General features: G+C 40.8%; 1 protein-coding gene across 1 annotated transcript in view; it reads left to right on the top strand.

The window, feature by feature from the left end:
• The window catches only part of fbxw7 (F-box and WD repeat domain containing 7), a 92509-nt gene that overhangs the window by 814 nt on the left and 67451 nt on the right, over positions 1-24244 (top strand). The window contains exon 2 of the mRNA XM_088302713.1: positions 8624-8762. The gene's annotated coding sequence lies outside the window, so the exon portion shown is untranslated. The remainder of the gene's footprint in view (positions 1-8623; positions 8763-24244) is intronic.

Below are 24244 nucleotides of genomic sequence, written 5' to 3'. Positions count from 1 at the left end.
TCGACATATTCGCGGGGCAGTTTGATTTAAAATGGAACATTTTGCACCTTGATCCCGTCATGCTTTAATATTTGTACCTGTGTGATGTCTAGACAGTCAACAAGCTTGCCAAATCATTACAACGGGAGCATCCCGAGAGCTTTGAAGGCAGATATCAGCAGTGGAATAAATCCCAATGCTGAAAAGTATACTAAATCCATGGTCAGCAGCCCCTGATAGCCGGCTGGCTTGACTGTGAGCAGCAGCGTGATGCAAAGTTCCAGTAGAGGTCCACCAGGAAGGCGAGGCTCCTTGGACAATCAGGACTGTTCTACTGAAATTAAAAGTGGTCCAGTTTGTAAAGTAAAGGCCCGGCATAATATTGTAGTTCCGTAGACTGTTGCCTAGTCAATGTCGTTTTATCAAGACTGCGGTCAAATCAAGTGAATTCAGTACAATTCCAAAACCTGGCATTTATCTTTGTATTATCAAGTAACACACAACTTAAGATATAAGATATAATAGCGTTACATAATGGAAGCATTTGTGGAACATTTTTGGAAAATATGACTGTTGCCTGAACAGGGATCAACTCGTTTTCTTGATTGCTATGTTTTGTTAAATAATTATGTGAAATGCCCAAACGTTTGATTTGAATCCAATTAAAAATAAAATAAATGTTTTTAATAATACCTTCGTGTTTTCTCGACTTACACGTTATCTTGTTTTCACGTTTGCTCATTAAAAGTTGGGCTGCATTTGTAAATCAGAGCAAGAAAATCAAAAGTGAAAATTGATCATTTGTCGTATTAAAGGAAAGGTAGACCTTTTCTGTTTCAACATTTTGACACGACTTTCTCAAGCTTGCTGCTAATTGCGTTTTTTTGTGATTGCGTTTTATCATGCGATTAATTTTTCACGGTCCTCTTCCCATGTTTTTTTTTTAAACGAACAAGCAAAAAAAAATACTTCAAAAACATTATGATCTATTATACATAAGAGTTGGTCTTACCGGTTAGGCTTGTGCTAAAATAAAGGCAATTGAATTTTACATTATTTTAAAGTTTGTTCCATATTTTCTCATTTAGCATTTTGTTGCCTTGTCTTCACTGTCAAGTCAAAGTTCACTAGCTGAACTGCAGATTTGATTGGCTGGGTATGGTCACGTGGGATGGTATAACTCGCACCTAATGGGTCTGTGTCACCATCCACTAAACTTCAACTTTTGACAATTGCCGCGCTGCTTAAAACAGAAAAAAATGGTCAGGTGTTGCTTCTTGAAATTGTTCGTTTTAGGCTGTCCGATTGTTGACTCTGTGCGCTACAGCATCTGGCTCTGGTCTCAGACCGCAGTGCGCCACTTTTAACTGCTGGTAAATGGTCTTACACTTGTATAGAGGCTTTCTACCTATTACGGCCCTCACGTCTACCTGCTGATGACATATCATCAAGAGCTACTGTGGGTTCAGTATCTTGCGCAAGCATACTTTGACATGGTCACAGTGGCAGAGGATCCAACCTGCAACCTCTCGGTTGGGAAACGATCACTCTACCAATGAGCCGTGCTGCTGAAGTTCTTTTGTGCATTTGTAAGGTTTATTTTTCTTGAAAATGTCACTCAAAATCCCAATTGTACAACTTGCAGGGCCTCTTCTTCCTTGAACAATTATTAAGTTGCTTGAATTGCTGTCATGGGTTGGTCAGAAGGCACACACATCTTTGCATTTGTCCTTTTAAAGACCTAGTCATCACAACTTAATCTATTTCTTTGAAATTCAAGAGAGAAGAATTTTGTTTCCCCATGTTCCGCCTCTCAGGATCAATAACGTACCGAAAGATTGTAAATATAGAGCAAAAGAGTGATTAAATGTCTTGGCTCTTGTTGAGCAAAGATCCTGTCTGCATCTGCGGAAACATGTTTATCAGATTTTTATCATATTTTCTCCCCGGACGTTAATCACATGCGCTTTTGGAGTTGTTTATGGCACATGATGGCGTCATTTGCCACCGACTTACTCATGAAGTCTTTTGATAAAACTGTCGCCCATCCTAAAAAGACCCACAATATGGCAAAACAAGGTCAGAGTTATCAAGGTACCTTTGAAAACTTGAATTCTCCATTTTTACCGCTCCAGCTGTTGTGAAATGTGCTATATAAATAAAGTTGTATTGTATTCCTAAATGTCATGCAAGTGCAAAAAGAAGTTAAGCACTGTTAAAAACAATAGCAAGTGACTCTAGGTGCATGTAAAAGGGTTCCTGCTTCTATTCCTTTGTCAAGGCTGCTCCTTTGGTAATAAGTGTGATGATAATTACAATAATGGTGCCTCAACATATGTTTAGTTCGTGGCGTAACCACATACCTAACTCGCAAGTCATGCATCTCTTTCCCCTTTGTAACGAATGGGGATGTCATAAATCAGTTCCAGCCTTCCAAGAAACAGCAACAGAAACTTTTTGGTAACAAAAATAGCACTTTAATCAATCCAACACAAGACATTATTTAGTTTGACGGTGCTGAAAATGTGCAAGCATAAATTGATTATGATTAAGTTTTAAGCAGTCTTCTTTCCTGAACTACAGAAATCGGCGATTATTTGCTGTTGAGAGGCTCAAATTTTGAGGATTTGGACAATTTTAACTAAACAATCCAAGGCATGCAATAAGTGTCTTTGCATTTCAATTTGGGAGTCTAGATTTATTTTTTAAGCAAAACCGCGAGCGGTCGCAACTCACTTCACATACATGCAGGAAACCTGAGAGCGCTCACTTAATAGCGCCAAAGGATGGCGAAAGTGTGGAAGCTTTTTAGTTGCAAACTCAAGGCAAGTACCGCAATGTGTAATCGTAACTTGTAACACAGATCTAGCTGTTTGCTGAAGACACGTACACAGTAAAATTAAGATTCCCCAAATCGCTGAGATTCACGTTAATTTACCTTACTAACATAACAGAGGTCTCATTTTCAGAATCAGAAATCCCTTTATTGTCATTGTACAGTGTGCCACGAGATTAGAGGTTTTATGTGGCACATGCCCACAACCATAATGACATCTTACAGGCGGCATATAAGTTCTGTTCAGCATATAGGCACGGCATGTGTTGTGGCAGGTGGTGACATTTTGAGTGTTTTGGTCAAGTCCGATGAAGGGAATAGTTTTCCTCTTGAAGTGTCTTCGTTTTAGTTTGAAAACTTCTCAAAGCTGTTGCATAAAGAATATTTGTCTTATTCCTTGTCAGCTGGTCCAAGATCATAGACAGACATCCATGAACCTACTGCCTCATGTTACATGCTAAAACAAGACAAAATAAAAATATATTTTGTTTAATTAAATAATAAATAAATAAATAATTAAATTGTCTTATGTTTGCATTTAACTGACATATAGATTTCAGTTTGAAATTGCCCCTAGAAAAATCTAGATGAGAAAGCAGTTTGCTCATATACACAATAGGAATTTAAGAAATGGTAACTGTTAATGTAAAAATGTAAACTTCCAAGTTTTTAAATGCAGTGTTGCATTTCCTCTTTTGTATTCACAATTGCTCATTAATCATTAACCAAGCAATTCAGGTAAAAATATATTTGGCTCGATTATTAGATAGGATTTGCAGTAGGACACTCAAATACAAAGATATTCAATGGCTGCAGCCCTTCAACTCCTCTTTTTTATATTGTCATATTTTTATTGTTGTTTTGCACAATCCTTGTATTACGTCCCTAAAATTCATTCCCCCCCAAAAAAGGTCCTCAGAATTACAATGTTGTTCCTCAAATGAGTCATTGATGAGCAAAAATAGTTTGCAAAGAAAATAAAAAAAGTTCTTAAATCGTTGCACCTTCTATATTTTTAATTGACAGATGATTGATGGGACCAACTTACTGTGAAGTAAGGTGCTCACTTGTGAGTCGGAATGGCTTTTGGAAAATCTTGAAAGCACCTATCCTCCAACCAGATGATCAAAATAGCCCCCAAGTGTGTTGACAACAGACCCTTGGCCCTTCTGACTGGTGTACATAAATAAAAGGACAAAAGCCAAACGAGTGAGAGTCTCACAGGTGGGACGACACATTCCTGAAGCCTAAGAAGCTTCAGTAGTTGGAATCGCTTATCGCCTCTGTGTTTGTTTAAGATTAAAAGCTTGCTTTGCGGGAGTGCACCGATAAGAGAGAGCGGGCCACGCATAACATTACGTCGTGGATGTCAGGAGAAAGGACGGAAGTTTGAAACGGCAAGAAGAAGAACTGCCTTCCCCGATGTGTGTGGCCAGCGTTAGATTAAGGAAGGAGGAAATTAAAGGGCTTTTCTTTCGTTTCCTGCGATAAACACACTCTTACACGCACGTCAACATTCCTCTGATTCGGCGTCATCAAGCGTGATTGTGTACTATTTCATGATTAGCTCATCACATCCTTTTCTTTGCGTCCGCGCTTTGCCACTCGACAACTGAACTGATCACGTGTCAACCACAGTAGTGTCACGCTTCCATTTACACCCGCAACTACGTATGTTTGGAGTGGAATCTGAAGTGATTTTAGGCTTATGAACAGACACTAAATGCATGGCTTTGTCTCCTTCCAAAGTTCTGCAAAAGCTGAGCTTGCCTTGAATGAAGAAGTGTTTTTTTTTTCGTGACAACCACATCAAAGTGCATCTGTCTGCATTTGTTTGCTCAAAGTTTTGGTCCGAGGTCGTCGTTCTTTGTAGCTCAGCAAGCAGCGTATCACCCACTGTCTTGATATTTTTGCACGTAAGACACAAATAGGTATGGGCCGATATTCTGAAAGTAGGATAATCGTGAGCAAAAATATTGTATCACATGTTAAAATGACAGCTCTAAAATGTTTTTTTTTTTTTTAAACATATTTGGGTAAATTAATAAACAGCTTTTTCCCCCCACAGAACACAATCACACTATTTGGTACATTAAAAAAACCTGTGCCATTTTAAATTGAAAGAAAGAGAAAGTTTTGATTCTTCTTAGTAAGTTACTGTTGAGCTATTTTCAAGAACAGACTTTTTCCTTGGGCCATACTAGTACCTGCTGGCACCATGTTTATTTTTAATAGATTTATATATTTTTTATATAGGACAATACACATTAATCGACAGAAAAAATGCGTCCGTGTCGGCTCTCGTCTCCTCATCCCGCCTCTCTGCAACTGCTCACCCCTCAACTATCTGCTCAGCCAAGAAGGCGAGAGAAAGAAGAGTCCCTCAAAAAGAAGAGATACTCATTATAATTGAAACATTGACTTTTTAAAATCCTAGTAAGTGGCTCATGCCTTGACTCGTACATAATTTTCATCATTTACGCTATATGTAAAGCGGTTTGTTACAGCTCCAGTTGTTGTGAAATGCACTATTTAGTTAAGTTGTGTTGTATCATTTGGCACCAGTGGTCCAGTGCTACTTGTCCAGACTTTTTTCAGTCCAATATCATCTTTTGCTCCTTCCCATTTTTAGTCAAATCTTTAGCAATTAGTATATTCTGTCCCCAGATTTTCCCAAATTTCCAGTCTAGCTTTGTTTTCTTCTGTCATAAAGGCAGGCTTAGGAAGCAGCAAATCTGCGTTGCTTTGCCTCAGCAAACTTTTTTTGTGATGACATCAAAGTACACTTATCCTCTTCAGTTTGCCTGAAGATTCATCGATACTTTTGATGTCTTTTTTCTCCTGAATTTAGAGCGGCTCAAACAATGCACCGTCTTTACAAGAGAAGCTTATTTGTCTGATTTTGCCACATTTTAGGACCAGCGTCTTTTTGCTTTTTTTTGAATGCCTGAGAGACTTGAGGCTGAGTGTGTGAGGCACTAGGATGGCTTTTCTGGATTCTGACCTGGATCGTAAGGCTTCCCCGGTGGCGACGCAGACAGCTGGGAGATCAGTTAAAGTGCCTTTAAGTCTATTAAGGGGGATTATCCCTTTGTACAGTCAAAGTGAACTAAGCAATGCAGGAAAAAAGTCTGTCACTTTCTTTTTTTTTTTGCCATCCGATTGTCCCTATGCCCTTTCTATGTAGAAAAGGTGACAAATGGACTCTATATCCCAGAAGTCCATTCCCAACTATTCGGCATCCAAGATATCATTTACACCAGGCATCTAGCTTTGCAGTTACTATGTGTTTCCCTTTTTTGTGGCTCTCTCTCTCCACCTGTATTGAGATTTCAAGGTCGGGAAATTACCATGCACTGCTTCTGCCAGACCATTTGGCTCATGAGAGTTTCCATGGCAGCAGCATGTTGCAGGCAGCTCAGGTTTGCCGCCACACTTCCTTTCTCCTCAGGGAGGCGGGAGGAACACCAACCTTAACCCCCATCCCCTCCCTGTCCTTTAGCACCTCTTCAAAGCAGCATCTGTGGCTGGTCTTGTGATGCAAGACTATCATGTGAGCAGGCTGTTTGTGCAGTTAAGAATCCAAGCAGCTTGATGGACAGCTGCATTCTGACTATTTATGTTGTATGCGTACACAAGTGGTCATCAACCGCACAACACCGTGGGCCCGCCTCTAGGGTTGAGGCTTCAGGCGGCTGGCTGCCCGAGGGGTCGGATGAAGTAGCGTGAGGACAAACGGCAGTGCCTTTTCCTTTTTAACCGTATTTATTGGGGATGTAATGATTAACTCAAGTCCCGATTCAATTCAATTTTTTTTCTTTCTAAATCGCTGCCATACTTGTCTCAGTGCGCTCGTGTGGTGCTTCAGCCATCCACAGAAGCAATTTGCATTGATGTGTAAAAGTTGAATGCATTTTAAATGGAACCAAAAACTATACACAATGTTGAGTTGCAATAATTCTGTGAAACTACATTTTGAATATTAAAATAAATACTCATGGACATATTTTGCGCACATACACGCACACACACAATATTAATCATCTGTGCATCCATCAAAACTCACTGTCAAAGCCCTTCCACACAGGTGGCTTTTCCAGTCTGTGCAAAAAGAGGTCCTTCATTTTATTGCAAACAAAGTTAAAATTCTTGAGATTTCCCATTGCCCCAACACCCCTTTTCCCCTTTTGTCCCACACTTATCAAGTGTTGCACCACAGCTGGATTGGCTGTACGCACATCTGTTCTTTTCCCTGACCTCAATGTCCAAATCCAATTTTTGTAGCCTGCGCGCAGAATAAGAGGCATTTTTTTTTGGCAGGGGAGGGCTCGCATTGTCACGCAGCTGTTTCATTCTGCGCACCGAGAACAAGCTGGAGCTATTAGACAATACACTGGGAAGTGTAATGTGACGCAGGTTGACATGCATGTTACGCAAAAGTGAATCAATGTCGTCATCATTAACTTTTAAGTGAAGACTCAACGCTTAATAAAGAGACGGTAACCACTGTACATTTAAACAAAATAAAACCTAAATTGCCATTTTGTTTTTGCCTTAACCTGCGAGCAGAAATGGAGCGCTGTTTGGCTGCAGAAAACTCTTTTCAAAACAAGCCGGAATTTGGCAGACGGAATAAATGAAAAATTGTACAAACAGCGGCTTCAACAAGTTATTGCCTCTGCCAGCTCAAGGTTATTATTAAAAACTGACAATCACACATTATTGCAATTAAAACAATCATATAACTTTGCCTCAAAGCGTTAATGAATATGATTTCAAACTTTGCAGCAACACATGTAGACAGACTGTATAACTTTCGTCATTCATATATACTTTATCGTCTGTGAAAAATGACTAATATACCTATATTATGAGGAGCTGAGACCGTCCATCTCAGAATCCGAATCCAAATGCCCTTTGTCATTATGCACGCAACACCACTGCAGTGATGAAAAAGGTCCATCAGCGTCTACACTTCCCGAGGGCTTTCAGAAAATTCAACCTGGACAGGAAGATGCTCCTGGCCTTCTACCACTCATCCATTGAGAGCCATCTGACTTACTGTGTCTCTACTTGGTACGGCAGCTGCACTGAGGCAGACAGAGCGAGGCTTCAGAGGACAGTCAAAACAGCACAGAGGATTATTGGCTGCCCTCTCCTCCTCCGTGTCGGACATCTGCACCACCCGCCGCCTCAGCAGCACTCACAAGATCATTAAGGACAACACTCACCCGAGCTCACACCTCTTCGACCTGTTGCCCTCTGGCAGGCGCTTCAGATGCATCAAAGCAAGGACAAACAGACTAGAAAACGGTTTCTTCTCGAGAGCCATCTCCGTTTTGAATGCAAACTACCTTTGCCTTGTAGAACTGCAACATAATGTGGCACACTGTAAAGTTTTTCAACACTCTTTTTGTTTGTTCTTATAAGTATTTATTTTATTGATTATTATTTTATTTTATTTATATTTGCACCGGAGAGGGGAAACAAAGATTGATGTCCTCAAACCAAGCCGTTAGTCTCTGGACCTCCCCCTTGTAAGCTGTCTTGTCTCCTTTTGAGATCCGACCGACCACTGTCGTAAATGGTCTTGCACTTGTCTAGTGCTTTTCCTCAAAGCGCTTCACACTGACTTTGCATCTATCTGCTGATGACACATGATTTGGAGCAACTGGGGGTTCAGTATTTTACTCAAGGTCACATTTTTAGGATGATACTGTCATCTAGTGGTGTTTTATGTAGTATGACTACATCCACAGATATAAACCTAAATATAAGAATACTTTATACTTCTTTGTCTTATTCCAGGCGGCACCACGGCGCCGTGACCCTCTCATGACCTGAGGGACGGCAACAACGACAGCGGTGGACTTTTTTGCGCAGGAGGACTGGCTTCCAGAACAGAGACCAGCGCTCACGGACTGAGCAAATACACACAGAGAGAACTGTGAGTAAACAACGCCCCCTTTTTAATTTTTTTTAAATTGTCTTTGTTTCAATGTTTGTGGTATTTTGTACCACGGAGGTTCAGTCTTTTACAATTGAAATGGAGTCTGTTGCCACGCTGTGGTGAAGGTAATAAACCTGGGTAGCTCATTATAGTCATTAGCTGCTTCTCATATGGCCGATCCACAGTCTTGTCCTCCAAGTATTATTAATAACTCTGGGGTACACGATGGTCATTGATGATAAGGATTCTTTTAACGCATTTGTGGATTGAAATACACATTTGTAAATGGTTTTGCTGCGGTCATGGCCCCATACTTGGCTTCATCTGTTCATGACAGAGTTGTGTTGCAACTGTGAAGGAATATGAACTTGTCGTAGTGCATCACTATCTTAGGCTAATGCAGTTGGAAAGTCATGATTGCGGAGCATAACCATCTTTTTTTCGTGTGCATACATTGTGATACATTTTCAAAAGGTTGTATTGGAAGCGAGGCACGGTGGCCCGACTGGTTAGCACGATGGCCTCACAGTGAGAGACTGCATCGGGTGTGGGTTCAATCCGGCCTTCCTGTGTGGAGTTTGCATGTTCTCCCCGTGCCTGCGTGGGTTTCCTCCGGGTACTCCGGTTTCCTCCCACATTCCAAAAACATGCATGGCAGGTTGATTGAACACTCTAAATTGCCCCGAGGTATGAGTGTGAGCGCGGATGGTTGTTCATCTCTGTGTGCCCTGCAATTGGCTGGCAACCAGTTCAGGGTGTCCCCCGCCTACTGCCCGAATACAGCTGGGATAGGCTCCAGCACCCCCCGCGACCCTCGTGAGGAGAAGCGGTCCAGAAGATGGATGGCTGGATGAATTGGAAGCTTTGTGACGCGCTTAGGACAACGTAAAGTGTATGTCAAGTAAAATATAAGTACATTCCATTTTGAACAAATTTAGTTACTTTATTTGTTGGACTATGACTTGTTTATTGGCAAAAGTACAATGAGTAACCCATTTGAGTTAATCTGGAATTTGTTTGATAATGTCCACACGATTACAGAATGAGGATTTTGGGTGTGAGTTTGAGCTCTTTTACACATTTATTTCCACATTTTAGATATTTTGTGTGTGCACGTGTATGTGTGAATGTGTATTTATGTGCGTGTGCGTATATGACATGCCCTTTTGTGGGTTATTGTTTTTGCACTCCATTGTGTGCGTGTGTATCTGTGCACTTGCACACGTCAAAGGAAAATATTTAAAATATATTGAGTCCATTCCGGGGTCAACCAGATGCCATTACAACTAAAATTTAAAATTTTAACATTCTTGATTGAGTGTCATGAGAAGTCAACTGCTGTCTTATGAAAATAAACTTTAAAAAAAAAAAAGTACACACATTTTAAAGATGTCTAACCAGACACTGATACCGTTTTCAAGTGGTGTTTTCTAGGTACTGCTGCTATTTATAAGTGGAAGATAACAAAAGGTGTGTCAGGAATTGATGACAAATTGATGAATGCAATTGATGAATTAACTGTCATGTTATATTCATAATTTTCCTTTGTCATTGCACACCTCATATTTGCTGTCATTGGTAGCTGTCTTGATTTCCGTGCGGGCTCTGCTGTCAGCCCACGGGCGCAAATGACACATTGCCACTCCTTCTTTTGGAGACCCTGCCGAAAACAGGAAATTCACAACAAACACTCAGGGACAGGAAGCTGCCATTGAGAGATGAGAGAGAGGTCTTGCTTTACGCTCACCGAGCATAAACTAATAAGGTACTGTCACGAAAATTGTGCCCTTACCATTCGAATAGTTTGGAATGCTCACGTTTCTCAGAGATCTTCATTTAAAAATGTGTTTTACTGTGGTGGTAGTTGGCTGCGTATTGTATTGCAACATACTCATATTTTCACACTTGTGTAGTAAAATAAAGTGACCCAAATATTTGAACTGGCACATCACATTTGGACCAATTTCCATCATGTTGCCTGCACACTGAGGTTCGCCATGCATGATTTGGCGGATAGGCTGGGTGTGGATCTCTCAAGCGATGCCCACAATACATCGTGAAAGCCAGAAGTGTTTTGTTTGATGCACAGATTATTTCAAGGTTTTAGCGCCTTGTTTTAGGGAGATGGAGACCTTGGATTGCTGTGAATAGCAAAAATCTGCAGGTAACTGTCACCTTTACATTGCTAATTAAACACTTGGGAACAGCTTTAAATTCTGAAGAGGAAAAAAAGCATTATGTCTCGTTAATTGCGTTGGCGACGCTTGGAAGCTCTTATTTTGCTCCTTCGTGTAACCTAAAATGTCGTGGCCGCCACGGGGATCTTCTCATGGTGAACAAATGTGACTTTTTAGTAACAAAGTCAGCCCGCAGTGGGCCGGGCGTTTTTAACAAGTGCTGACTCAGACGTCACCTGCAGGAAACCAAATTAATGATGGCACTTTACCACATTTGGCCAGTAGAGTGCAGCCAACGCAGAGGAAGAAGTAGTCTGCAGCTGCACATTTTCATCACTAGGAATGAGAATAATAGTTTTAAAAAGGCAGGCTTTAACCATCTGCTAGTGAAAAAACGATAAGTTGCCATGCAATGGCTTTCATGCCTCAGTTTTCTAGAGCCTGATGTCCTGTCCTCTCTGCTGCAGTGACCACTTTGCTGTATGGATCAATACACAAAGGCACTGAGCTGACACGGTGAAAAGCAATATTCATAAATAATAAACTCCCTTTTCCTGTGTTCACGACGAAAAGACCATAACGGTAAATAGGATTGTTTCTTCCCCACTCGCCGCCGCCGCCACCACCACCCCGGAGATGAAGCTCAAACTGGACTATTTCGGCTTCATCTTTAAGCCGTGCTGTTATCAAAGCAAACAGGAGGCCGCTTGTGAGCAGCTTTAAGTGTGCATGTGTATGCGTGTGCGCGCGTGTGTGTTTATATGCAGCTGACGGTGACATCAGCGTATTGGCTTTGGTGCCACACGACCCTGAAAAGATACGTCAACCAGAGGAAGCTCTTCCCATGTATTTTGCTACGAGCACAAGCAATAGAGCGCTGAACATTGACGTCACACATCCCACAATGCGCTGCGCCAAATGTAGACGACGCCACCTTGGCAGTATCGAAAATGTGTAGCTACTTTGAGCAAATACAAGTGCCTCACTTTTACAATGTTGGATGGTTGTTGTGAACCAGGGTGCCACAACAAGCGCAGGCAAAAGCAGGCCAGCTTTTGACAGGCTACCGAAATTATTAGCTGCTGTTGGAGAAGTAGGGTACTACTGGTGATCGCCTCTTTCGCCATCACTTCATGTTAGGTGCGTGAGTTACAGGTTCAGTTGCTCATGCAGATGTAGCTTGTTTTGTATAGTTATTAAGTGATCGGTGAAAGGCTGAATCAACAGATGCCAACATACCTAAAAACAATACAACTATTTATTTAGCGCATTTTACAACAGCTGGAGTTGTAACAAAGCGCTTCCCATACGGTATAATATAAATTAGCGGGAAATTAGCACACAAATTAAAACACATGCACAATAGATATCAGCATAATAGCGACATGTCTCGTCTCATGTTGAGTCGAAAGCTACAAAATAAAAATGTGTCTTTAAACTAGTATTCAAAGTGGACAGAGAGAGGGTGCTTGCTGGTGTAGCGTGAGACCTGCGTGAAGCTAACCTCAATCCACACACAAAATTTGGAGGTGAGAATCTGTATAATTTATGCCATAAAAACTTTTGTTTGTGCAGCTCCGGTTTTATAGATATGAACGTTAAATTTAATGACTGACAAGCAATACTTATGGGGTAAATGATGGTGGCGGCAGCCAAATCAGCAGATGCTAACATACTCGTTTTCTTTCCACTGTTTTAATTGGAATCACGTCTTTAGCAAAGTAATAAGTCACTGTCTCAGTTACCTCTTTCTTCCACTTGCTTGTTCTTTTTCACACGGAGTGCCCTTGTTAAACGACTGTTACTGTGAGTTATGTTGGCTTGGCATTGACGGTTGCCTCCGTTTGGTTTGACTGTCACCGTAATGTTTTGGTTTCCGTCTCCGCAAGTCATTATCAATCAATCAATAAATCAAATTTTATTTATATAGCACTTTTCATCCATAAAATGCAGCTCAAAGTGATGTACAATAAAAACATCCAAATTACAACAAAAAACTAAAACCCATTCCACCCACCCAACATAAACACAAGTCACATCCACATACACGCCTGAACTCGCATACACACAGAACACTCGCATTCACACAACTTAATAAACCATCTTAGTAGAAAGACAGAAAGACATGGCAAGGCACAGAGAAACCATATGAGAAAATGTACCCAGGGTAGGTCATTCGCGCTGAGAGGAATGACGGCCCACGGCCACAGGGCGCTCCGCCAACACACAGACCCCTGGCCCAGACTGACCGGGGTAGACCCTACACATAGTGCAGAGGGCCCCGGTCCGCCGGGCCTAAGGAGCCTCCGGGATGAAGCCCCCTGTGAGAAGGCCAGCCACACCTCCCAGTGCGGAGGCCCCCCTTGAGGAAACACTGGAGCTAAAATATATAGAAGAAAATGATAATGCTAAAAGAAAAAGAAGCTAAAAATTAAGACAATAATATAAAAATACGAAGCTAAAATGTATACGAAAAATTATGATACTAAAAGACATAGAAGAAGCTAAAAATTAAAAGACAATAATATAAAACGACGTAGCTAAAATATATAAGAAAAATTATGATACTAAAAGACAAAGAAGCTAAAAATTAAAGACAATGATAATAGATAAAATGACAGTCCTGAATTAAAAGACTAAGATAAATCATTTAAAAGCCAAACTAAAAAGGTGAGTCTTGAGCCTCCTTTTAAAAATATCAACAGTCTCTGCGGACCTGATGTCCTCCGGCAGGCTATTCCATAGACGATTACCAGAATGGCTGAAACGTAAACTCGTTTGGCGTGTTGCCGTCCGACGTCCGAATGGAGACTGCAAATAAAAGTTATTTGCCTTGTTCTTCGGGAAAAGCCAAACCAAATCCACACTGTGAATGTTGAGTTTCTTTTCAGGACCAGCTCTGTTTTGTGGTGACTTTCCACCATGGCTTCCTGCAATGGAGGGAATGTCACGTAGAGTCCAATGTAATTGGTTGGTCGGGTACCCGTCAGCTGCTCATGATCTTTTGGCTTTATGAGATCGGCACCACGTTAAAATCCTTAAAAATCTAGTAACGTATCTGCCACCACTAAGGCAAATGAACCATGAAATAGTATGAGACCGTTTATTTCTTTACTTCAGGACATAAACGTACTATACTTTCCAGACTATAAGCCACAATTTTTTCCCCCGTTGCTTTAAATGCATGGGTTTTTATACAATGTAATGGCTTAACAATGCCGCTGAAGCTACTGTTGGCTATCTTTTGTTGCCCCTCGCTAAGTGCACATTTATTCGTGGCTTTTCACGTTATTTTCTGTCTCTATGGCAAAAGTGCCACAGTTTGACGTATAGTTGAAATAATTAGTTGGGGGTACAATGTATGTTATAGATTATATTATGCATACGAGCGAAGCAAAACAAAACATTTTGGATTGAGGTTAAACAAAAACAAAATTTATAATAAAATAAATAAATAAAAAACATTTTTTGATTTAAATTGTATTTAGCACAGTACATCATCCTAAATGTATTCAAATGATTTCTGTCCTGTCTACACTGAAAATTGATTGGTGTCCGAGTAAAGTGAAATATTTTTACAAGGATTTCTTTTAGTATTTATAGGCCATTTTGCAGAAATAGTGCAACTCAGCATAGTGTATAGGTTTTTTTTCCCCCATTTAAAGTACACTAAACTTTTACACATCAATGCAAATTGCTTTTGTGTATGGCTGCAGTTGCAGTTGATGTATGTCTGTTTAACTGTGACATTTTATTTAATTTTACTTTTTTGTATCAATTTTTACTGACAAGCTTCTTGCCGCCAATAAATTTCCTCGACTCATCAGGCTGACAATGAAATTATCAAACGCTTCACCGTGGAACAATGAAACTTTCCCAGTCTGCCCTTTTATTGTATTGTAATTTATCATACTGAATTTTAGTTTCCCTGCCCTTGACTTGGCAGCTATGTGGGGTGAACAACTGTGCAGTGTTGTTGGTTGCAAAGATTACCGTTATCCTGACAGCAGGACATTAGGTAGGGAAAGAGCTGCAGTATTTGTGTTTTGCAAAGTGTCTGCTGCATTTAAAAATCTGCACATAAAATGAGCCACTGAGAAGTTGACTGGGCTAACTCGCAATGTTGTCGTCTGGTAGGTGATTTGATTTCAAGTTTAGTTTAGCATGAAATGTGGGGTTTTCTTTAACTGGAGTTTTCTTCATCTTGATTTATCACTCAAATCATTCAGTATTTCATGCAAGATGACGAGGATAAATAATAATCTCTTTTACCAAATAACCCAAGTGTTGCTTACTTTCTGACGCCTCGATCAATCTCTGAAGTCTGAACCTCACTTTCTGGGAAGTTTTTGCGGGAGGATTAGCACGTCACATGTATATAAATCGTGTAAATTGATGAATTAATCTGCTCTGCTCTATTCTATCAACCACCCCACAAAAAGGGTTTAGTTCCACTTTAATTAGACTTTTTGTTACAGTTGACTGTGTTTGCATATCAGTGAGGGGGCGCGGGGGACGCCTTTCTGCTATCACGTTAGCGCCTATGAGTTTTCATTGTTTTGAAAGTAGGGCCCATCAGTATTTGGGTCAAATAGCTTTTGAGTTTATTTTAGAAGTCTGCTCTTGCCAGATGTATATTTAATCAACTTTGCTCTGTTTATGTTCAGATAGGGTTACGTTTTTTTTTTAACATGGTACACAGACACAATATTTCTCCGGACTATTTTCATTATTCATTTCAGTCCCTTAAATTTTCCAAACATCATTTTGTGGTTTCAACAATGTGTGTGGCCTCTAATCGACAAACATCATCTCGTTCTCATGGGTTGTTTCATTACTTGCCACTCCTTTGTCTTGACACAATGGTGCCAATAGGGGGGACAGGGAATCAATCAATGTAATGTCTGAGCTATTAATATCACACTGCTGCTGTGCTTCCTTTTCGGAGAGAGGGTCATCTTATCTTCCCCAATGCCTACGCCGCCACAACCTTCAATGGCATCTGGTTACTATCAGTTTATTGTCACCGGCTACTGCCGCAAATACGGGAGAGAAGCGTTATTAATACTCATGTAGAATGGGCAAGGCAATTTTTTTCTAATCCAATTTAGTAGCGCAAACCAGCTGCAGTTGTCGCGTTGTCCTCTAAACAATGTGAATTCAGGAGGTTTTGTCTGTAGTGGAAGTGCGGCTCTTTTTGTTTGTCACATTTCTGTTTTTAAGAATATAAACAAACTGTCATCTTTTGTTGTACGAGAAAAAAATAACAGCTATCAACTGTTCGCAGGGTCTTGTTTCTGCGCAGATAAATGAACGCAGAATGAGTTTTAGACCAGTTCCCGCGATCGAAACACTCAATTGTCCTCTTGAAGTTCCTTGTTTCCGAGGCTAACTTCACATCATGTTTTGGAGGATCTCTTTGTGAAATGGCTAACACAACCTACAGTGAAGACAATTTTTGCAGCTCTCTCTTTTTTTCATTCATGCAACAGATTAAAGCAATCATCTGCTGCATTCGGACCGATTACCATTGTAATCTCCTGTGCCCTGTCATCTTCCTAACACTTCACCCCCGGACCACCCTCCTCCTCCTCCTCTTCCTCCACAAGCGTACCACTGCATGCAAAGTGGCTCTGCATTTCTCCTATGATTCTGCCCGAACGTCCACCCTCCCGCCCTCCCGATTAATGGAAGCGTCAGGAGCTCAAATGTCATTCGAAGGAAAGCACTTTTATCGGCAACTTGGAGGAGCTCAGTCTCAGCATAGCTGGTTGTGGTGGGGAGTGTGTGTGTGTGTGTGGGAGTCTGTGCGTGTGTTTGTGTGTGTATGTCTATGTGTGGACAATTTGGTGTATGAGGATAGCATCCTCAGTGCATGGCGACTGGAGTCAGGAGAGGAGCCAGGCTTCTTTTGTTGTCTTTGCAACATCAGGTGAATCTAGTTTGTGGATATAAGTGGAGTCGATGGGGAAACAATCACAAGGGATTTGCTGCAAGGAACTACTTCTAATGTTTTTGTGCGAATAGAAGTGGATGTCTGTGGCCTGAACATAACCCGATCCATGATACGGAGTACCCCAAGGAACCAGCGCCATGTGGAATACAAAGCAAAAAAGCAGTCGGAAGTGAGGACATCTGAAAGAGATTACGCAAAGAGCGCGGAGGAGTGGTCTTTTTTTTGTTTTTTACTTATTTTTTCATTTTAGCGCTACTAATGAGCAGTTGGATGTGTGGCTGTGGCTGCAGCATCATCTCCTCTCTGATGAAGAGGCTGGGCCGCACGGTGTGCTGCTCAGACCTCCTGTCCTGCAGCCACACTTCCGAGCAGCTGCAGCGGCTTTCCACTGGCACTCGGCCCAAATCCAAGGTAACCGCGCTCAAATTTGCGTCCTGCCTTTGAGTGGTCGAAAAGTCTTAAGTGCCATACACTCATTCTGATTTTATTTATTTTTTTTAGCATTTTTTTGAAAGGTGAGAGATAATTGTTGTCATGATACAAATATTCTGACTTCCAAACAACTGCATAAAGTACCTTGATGCGACATTGAAATGATTCTGCGTCAAAACGTCAAAACAGTGCAATCATAAATGACACAACACAGAAGTTTAAATTTATTTTTTGTAATTCATAATAATGTTTGGCAGGAGAGGGTATTAAATTAATCATATATAGTATATATTGTGTGTATGTATGTGTCTATGCATGCGAGTATATTGAGTTTACTGCTTTCATTAGCTTTGTTAATGTATTATTGCTATTTTCAGCGATACTATTATAACATATACTAAAGCGCTCTGTTCCAGATGCCAACAGCAATCCACAGAGATCCCACTGGTCACGCGTTCTCCTCTGAGTTGTTGAAAGTGCGAGTCGACTCGTCAATTTGTCATGTAATCCATTGACGATTTAAAATGTAATAGCTAGCAGCGAAGGTGTAAATATAGTAAAAAAAGCACGGCCGTTCGTCCTCGCACTCCTGCCATTTGGGCAGCCAGCCCCCTGAAGCCTGCACCCCATAAGCGGGCCCATGACGATCGTGCTGGCTGACCACCGAGACGAGCCTGCGCTATGAATGACAGCGGTGTATGCGTGTGTGATTTTTTTATTTATTTTTTTAATAAATAAGGTTTACCTTGCCTAGCTCCTTTACAGGAGCGGTTGTTTTGATCACGTGATCTATACACGCTCGCGCTCGATGCTGCTGGATACACGAACAGGAGCAGATTCTTGAATGGACTGCATGTCTATGACTGCTCCATGAGTGCTAATATTGGAGATTTGGGATGTAGTCCATTTAAAATCCAGTAATGTTTTTTTTCAATTTTTTGGGGGAGAGGGCGAAAGGGTGGGGTAAATGTTTAAAATGGAACTGAAAACTATACACTATGCAAAGTTGCATAAATACCATGAAACCAACAGGAAAAAAGTCACTCCTCTTGGGTACCAATCTTTTTTTTTTTTTTTTTTTTTTTTTTTAGAAGGGAGTGAAATCATGAGTAAAATTTGGCAAATGCACTGTGCTAAAGTAAACTGCAATAAACACTTTTTTAAATTCATTTTTGAACTTGTATCCAAAATGTTTTGTTTTGATCCTCTCGAATGCATCATTTAATCTACACATTCTGAATTGTGGTATGTACCTGGAATGGGGGAGAAAAAGGAAACCTTAACAGGAGGAACCTAATTTTTTTTAGGGGTGGCACAGTCGACTGGTTAGCACGTCCGCCTTTGTGTGTCCTAAGATTGGCTGGCAACCAGTTCATGGTGTGTCCCGCCTACTGCCCGAAAACAGCTGGTATAGACTCCAAAACAAACAACACGAATAACACAATCAATAAATCCTAAATATTTAGTGGAACTAAGGCCGTTTAAGCCGTTCCTCCTGGTTGACGTACACCGACCAGGTACTTACCATATTTTCACGACCAGGGCAAAGTCTCAGTTGTGGGTGCCATTTCTGTATTTAACATGCACATCGGGGTACATAGGATATTATTGGGCGCCGGCATGTCAAAACATTGCTCAGTTTAGCATGCTCAAAGATAAGCTAGCATGTAATGTACGGTACTCACATTATTTTTGATCAGCACTCTTCCACAAATTCATCAAAGTCCTCGTCTTCTTTATCAGAAAAGAACAGCTGGGCAAGTTCTTCAACAAACGTGCCAGGTTCTCTCTCGTCATTGTCTGAGTCAGTCTCACTGCCACGCGGCTCCTCAGATATGATGCCGGCTTTTTTTTTTTTTTTTTTTTTGGAAGCTTCAACAACAGTGCAAGCAGACACGTTGGCCCAAGCATCCACAATCCATTCACAAATTGTGGCATAACCTCCACTTCGCTGTCTCCCAGTTTCAGTGAAGCTGTGTTCACCGGCATCCATCGTTCCCACGCCAACTTCATTTTGAACAACTTGTTAATTGTCCTGCTTCTTCTAATAATCAATCAGCCTTACACAGGGCATCTAGATTCCATAACTTCTGTTAACACGATTGGCATCTCTTGGCTCTGTCAAGGAATGTTGTGCCTCTTGTCAGAAGCTAACGCATCTACTAATCTGTTCACCCAACAAAACTAGCTACTTCTTACCTTTTGACTTTGACATGATGGTGTTTTATACCATTTAGTCCAAAATGTCAGCAAATTCCCAGCCTCAATGCAGGAAAAAATAGCCGCACACATGCAGCTTTTATTTAAACAGCGTTGAGTTTATTATAAGCATTTTGAGCTTTACTCCATTTTTGTTATTCTCAACAGGATCATAATTGTCACTCATGATTTTGTATTAGTATGATATGACAGCCCTTCCAGGACTTGACTGCAAATTGCATAAAGCACAGCGGCCTTGTGAATCTGCTTAGGTGCTTCGGAACACTTCTTCAACGCTAACAAGCGTTACATCAGAGGGTGGCACAGTAATTGATTCTTTAATGGAAGCAGAAGCCGCAACAACAGTGTGCTAGAAATCAGTCATTTAAAATGGATTACTTCAGATTGGCTCCACTGATTGCTGCTCCTCCTCAAGTGGACAAACAAATTCTGTTTTTCCCCGAAAGGAACAAGTAACAGGCAAAACAAGATTGCACATGTTTGCGCCGCTTTGGGCCTCGTTTCTCCAATTTCCTCTGTCAGTCCGACGTGTTGGGAGGCACCAAAAAGCTGATTTTGTGGCAGCCAGATTGCTTCAGGGCAAAGGCACGCAATTGAGGTTATGAATTTTCATGGTTTCCAAGACTATTTATCCTATCACAATTAACAATAGACTCAAAGGGACATTTTTGTCATGGTGTGGTTACATGGAAATTGTTAATGTGCAGAGATAACTGACTTTTTAGATGGTGATAGCACGCTGATATTTTAAGTACACGCTATTAAAAAAAGTTTTCAGAACAGGTGTGTGTGACATGTTTTTGTCAAAATACCCCAAGATTAGAATGGTGTTGGACTAAACACACATTAGCATTTTTCTGTTTGCTGAAATTAGCTTGTTTTGTTTTGTATGCCCAACCCCAACCTTTTTTTCAGAGAGCTAATCTTATAAACCTCAGCCAATGTTTACATTTTTCATACGATCTCTTCTACATTCCCAGAAAATCACAAGCTCCCATCAATAACGTGCGATTTTGAACGGGCCTGCATGTGACTCATGTGGCCCTTGGGGGCTACCTGATGCCCGTGTGCACCACATTGGTGGCCTCTGCCCCACATCCCGTCTTGCTGGGCCGATGGCGAGTCCAATCTTTGTTACCATGACACCCGAGGTGCTTCTGTTTGCGGAAGCTGAGTTTGGGCAACATAAGCATTTTCACTCTTGGATGCAGAATTTTATACACTGTGTGAATATGTGGCGCAAACCCACAGCCACCACAAGTATGTGCTGCTTATCAGAAGTTAAAGCTGCTTGTCTTTTGGCTTTGATGTGATGATAGTGTTTCAGACATTGCAGTCCATCATCGTCAATAATGGCTGATTCGTATTTCAGCCGAGTTGGTCATCTCATGGGAAGACAAACTCAGGGCTGGTGCAGTTATTGTGTGAACTGGACGAAATTCAGATGACTTGTCTGAGAAATGGGCAGCTCACCAAAGATGTAGTTGGTTGTTTAATTGCACACTTGCTGGTTGGGCAGGCACTCCTGAGACATATATGGCGCATTTGTTTACTAGCAATTTAAGATATGTCCCACTAAAAGTCAGACAGAAGTCACCAGGCGTATCTATCGTCAAGCGTGAATAAAACAGAAAAAGCAAAGAACACCTTGGACCACGTGTTGAAAATTGTGACGTTTATTGTATAGCCTTTGCTATTTGTTGTTACAAACGGAGTGGGGCGTAAACAAGAGATTTGTGGGCTTCCTGTGTGATGCATCTGTATTTTGTTTTATTAATAATACAATATCTGACACAATTATGCAACTTCAAAATTCTAAACTGAATCAGCCACTTCATAAAGTACATACATTTTTACCTTTTGAAAACATTGCTGCTCATGTGGAGCTTCCACTTCCTGTGGGTCGACTGGCTCCAAATAGAAAAATCAATTAATAGCTTCTGCGTGGAATTGAAGAGGCCAAGAAAACAAATACAAATGGAACTCTATTAGATGCAGGACTTGAGAAAGACACTTAAACGCGTGAACAAAAGTGTTACTGAAAGAAAAATAACAAAATAGTAGTAATAATAATGAATTTGAAAAGGGATGAAAATTAACCAATTGCAATTTGGCATTGCTTTTGAGTTGTGGTTCAACAAAATAAAAAATAAATTAAAAAAAATAATATAAAATTAGTAATGTATTATTTGACAATCGACAGTCCAGTGAGACTGCAATTTTAGTGAGGTTAAAAACAGTACTTAACTAATGATTAAAAAAAAATGTAAATTTTAAAGATTATTTCTTAAAGATTCAAAGAGAACGTAAACTTAAAAGTAGGGCTGCCGGAAACGACTATTTTCCTAGTCGATTAATAACCGATAGTAGATTTGCATAGTCGACTTTTTGATCACATCTAAATGGAAGCAGCTGCTCTCTATCAAACCATCATTAGCATACATCTTGAATTCCTTAAGGTATGTACAAATTAAAAATAAAGACAAATAAGATCAACACATTCATTCATTGGCCATCAGGAGCAGTGGAGACGAAGCAGTTTTGAGAAGAAAAAACAAACTGCAAAAATGATAATGACGTGTCGCTTAGCCTGACTTAAAAGTTAATTACAACTCAACTGTACGTGGCCAGTGATTTTGTTACCTGCCTCACTTTGAAAATTACGAGTTAAAAGGATCCTTGTTGTTTATTTAACCAGTTCACATTTAAAGTCAAGTGTGCACGGCATCAATTGCGGCTAGTAGTACTTGTGTGCCTTTATGGAAAGTCAATATCTTTTCTACTCTCCCCTGCTATGCTCTGAAGGACACACACTTGTGCCATTTATTGCCTAACACCCCAAACAGTGCTGATGTTTTTTGTGTATTTTAACAATCTAGTCATTTTCAAAAGGATCTTGGATTTTTTTTCCCCGGACAGCATTGGTATATAAATAAACGAATGTCGAGGATGATACCATTTTCATTTTATTTGTGTTCATAAGCAACCCGTTAAGGGCACATCTGCACATTTCACACACCTGTAATGGGGGGTAAATGGCAGTGTTTGGTGTTAGGGTAATTGTATGGAAAGCGCTAACATGAGCATTAATGGTAGCTAGACCGTCTCTAAAAGCCCCGTGATTGACTGTCGGCCCCAATCGCTTCCAGGTCCTTGATCAAACGCTACAGAATAAATCGTGGTTGGCGGTGCATCATAATGAAACATTTTGACAGGGAGTCATTGAATTCTTCTGGCAAAGGGACAAATGACCTTTGTTCTTTTCTGGTTATATTCTGGTGTGCTTGCATACAGATGTTGCCAGAACAGAAGGCCGGTTCCTCTCCAAAACGAGCAGCATGCGGTCGCCCAAGTGCTCCATTATGAGTCGATGCACAAAACCCCAGACAGCCGCCTAGCTTCACGCTTAGTCGTTCCATAATCCATGTTTTGCATTGGACATGCAGTAGAGGGGGAATGTTGAGCAGTGGCTCAGTTGCATGAGACAAGACCACCCCTTAAAACCTCTTTTGAACTGGACAACGCTGAGTTTGATATGAATGTGTTCAGGTGTGTAACACTTCCTGTCCGGCTCACTTGTGCGTCCCATTTTGTAAGCCACGTGTGCACTTGTAACAATAGGTTGAGCGGCAGCACCAGAGGAAGCAACAAACATTTCACCACCAAAGTGGATGAACGTCGATCATTGCCGACCAGAGTTTTAACTATTCATAGCCCTTCTTCCTTGGCGCTCCAGGCCATGGCGCGGTGGTCTCAGGTGGCCGTGCAATCTGAGATCTGTCTAATGCTTCCCACCGCAGTGCCGGGGACCATGCGCGCAAAATAAAACGGGTGACATTGTCCTCAAAGTCAAATGAATGGCTTTTCTTGCTGAAACAGATGAACAGCATTTCAGAAAAAAAAAAAGAAAAAGTGTGAACTTCCCAGAAACATTTTGTCATGTGTTATTGTTGGAGTTATCAGTACAATTAAAGATATTCTCAAGTAGACACACTCCAATTTGAGACAGAAGATAAAGCAAACAACCACAGCTTGTCTTTTGAGCGCGTCAAGGTCATCCAACGTTCTGTCTTTTAGTAAGATAAAAGAGGCGGTTGCAAGTGGTAACAATACCTTATATGGAGTGCTTAATATTGTGCAATGGTGAATAGGTTAGTGTCTGAGTTTGCACGTAATGTGTTTTTATATGATAACGTGTTCAATAATATACGATTATTCCATCACTGATGACTTGAGCAGATTTTAGAGGCATCTTCAGCTCGGCAAACTTTATTTTTGGAAACCAACCAATTCAACTATTCTATTCGAAAGACAATTTATTTTGTTTTTTGACCCAGTTCATCTTTACTCATTCAGTCGAAACAAAGACTCCATTGTTCTTCAGTGGTTATTTTCCGCATCTTCTCTGAACAAAAACATTCAGGGCTTCCTTGGTTTAATTACCTAAATTTGTGCATTTTTTTTGGTCTAGGACAACACAATTTTCCCAAGAGCAAAAACAAAATTGCCTTATTAGCTTTTACAAGTGGACTGCATTTGAGGCATGACTAGAGGAAGGCAGTTGTTTTTCATCCTTTAAAACAATTCAAATTTTCTGAAGCAGCAGATGGCAAACATTTCACACCGACTGAGCGGACCATGGTGGGCTTAGCTAATTAACAGCCAATCAACTCTTCATGCTCATTTGCTAATGT

The sequence above is a fragment of the Idiotropiscis lumnitzeri genome, chromosome 8, assembly GCF_059441095.1.
Source record: "Idiotropiscis lumnitzeri isolate Australia: NSW breed Sydney's pygmy pipehorse chromosome 8, RoL_Ilum_1.0, whole genome shotgun sequence".
Lineage (NCBI taxonomy): Eukaryota > Metazoa > Chordata > Actinopteri > Syngnathiformes > Syngnathidae > Idiotropiscis > Idiotropiscis lumnitzeri.
The sequence above is the reverse complement of the archived record's forward strand: the minus strand, read 5'-3'. Positions and strand labels throughout refer to the sequence as shown.